The following is a 2,463-nucleotide window of genomic DNA, read 5'->3' on the forward strand; positions in this document are numbered from 1 at the left end:
GGACTCACTACTGGAAACACCACTGTCCATAGACACAGGGACAGGGGACTCACTACTGGAAACACCACTGTCCATAGACACCGGGACAGGGGACTCACTACTGGAAACACCACTGTCCATAGACACAGGGACAGGGGACACACTACTGGAAACACCACTGTCCATAGGCACCGGGACAGGGGACTCACTTCTGGAAACACCACTGTCCATAGACACAGGGACAGGGGACTCACTACTGGAAACACCACTGTCCATAGACACCGGGACAGGGGACTCACTACTGGAAACACCACTGTTCATAGACACAGGGACAGGGGACACACTACTGGAAACACCACTGTCCATAGACACAGGGACAGGGGACTCACTACTGGAAACACCACTGTTCATAGACACCGGGACAGGGGACACACTACTGGAAACACCACTGTTCATAGACACCGGGACAGGGGACTCACTACTGGAAACACCACTGTTCACAGACACCGGGACAGGGGACTCACTACTGGAAACACCACTGTTCATAGACACCGGGACAGGGGACACACTATTGGAAACACCACTGTCCATAGACACCGGGACAGGGGACTCACTACTGGAAACACCACTGTCCATAGACACAGGGACAGGGGACTCACTACAGGAAACACCACTGTTCATAGACACCGGGACAGGGGACACACTACTGGAAACACCACTGTCCATAGACACCGGGACAGGGGACTCACTACTGGAAACACCACTGTCCATAGACACAGGGGCAGGGGACTCACTACTGGAAACACCACTGTCCATAGACACCGGGACAGGGGACTCACTACTGGAAACACCACTGTCCATAGACACCGGGACAGGGGACTCACTGCTGGAAACACCACTGTCCATAGACACCGGGACAGGGGACTCACTACTGGAAACACCACTGTTCATAGACACAGGGACAGGGGACTCACTACTGGAAACACCACTGTCCATAGACACCGGGACAGGGGACTCACTACTGGAAACACCACTGTCCATAGACACAGGGACAGGGGACTCACTACTGGAAACACCACTGTCCATAGACACAGGGACAGGGGACTCACCACTGGAAACACCACTGTTCATAGACACAGGGACAGGGGACTCACTACTGGAAACACCACTGTCCATAGACACCGGGACAGGGGACTCACTACTGGAAACACCACTGTCCATAGACACAGGGACAGGGGACTCACTACTGGAAACACCACTGTCCATAGACACAGGGACAGGGGACTCACCACTGGAAACACCACTGTTCATAGACACAGGGACAGGGGACTCACTACTGGAAACACCACTGTCCATAGACACCGGGACAGGGGACTCACTACTGGAAACACCACTGTCCATAGACACCGGGACAGGGGACACACTACTGGAAACACCACTGTCCATAGACACAGGGACAGGGGGCTCACTACTGGAAACACCACTGTCCATAGACACCGGGACAGGGGACTCACTACTGGAAACACCACTGTTCATAGACACCGGGACAGGGGACTCACTACTGGAAACACCACTGTCCATAGACACCGGGACAGGGGACTCACTACTGGAAACACCACTGTCCATAGACACCGGGACAGGGGACTCACTACTGGAAACACCACTGTCCATAGACACCGGGACAGGGGACTCACTACTGGAAACACCACTGTTCATAGACACCGGGACAGGGGGCTCACTACTGGAAACACCACTGTCCATAGACACCGGGACAGGGGACTCACTACTGGAAACACCACTGTCCATAGACACAGGGACAGGGGACACACTACTGGAAACACCACTGTTCATAGACACCGGGACAGGGGACTCACTACTGGAAACACCACTGTTCATAGACACAGGGACAGGGGACACACTACTGGAAACACCACTGTCCATAGACACAGGGACAGGGGACACACTACTGGAAACACCACTGTTCATAGACACCGGGACAGGGGACTCACTACTGGAAACACCACTGTTCATAGACACAGGGACAGGGGACACACTACTGGAAACACCACTGTCCATAGACACCGGGACAGGGGACACACTACTGGAAACACCACTGTCCATAGACACAGGGACAGGGGACTCACTACTGGAAACACCACTGTCCATAGACACAGGGACAGGGGACTCACTACTGGAAACACCACTGGTCATAGACACAGGGACAGGGGACTCACTACTGGAAACACCACTGTCCATAGACACCGGGACAGGGGACTCACTACTGGAAACACCACTGTCCATAGACACCGGGACAGGGGACTCACTACTGGAAACACCACTGTTCATAGACACCGGGACAGGGGACTCACTACTGGAAACACCACTGTCCATAGACACCGGGACAGGGGACTCACTACTGGAAACACCACTGTCCATAGACACCGGGACAGGGGACTCACTACTGGAAACACCACTGTTCATAGA

This window comes from Somniosus microcephalus, unplaced genomic scaffold (assembly GCF_052327205.1).
Source record: "Somniosus microcephalus isolate GS21.2 unplaced genomic scaffold, FLI_Smic_1.0 unresolved_chr1, whole genome shotgun sequence".
Lineage (NCBI taxonomy): Eukaryota > Metazoa > Chordata > Chondrichthyes > Squaliformes > Somniosidae > Somniosus > Somniosus microcephalus.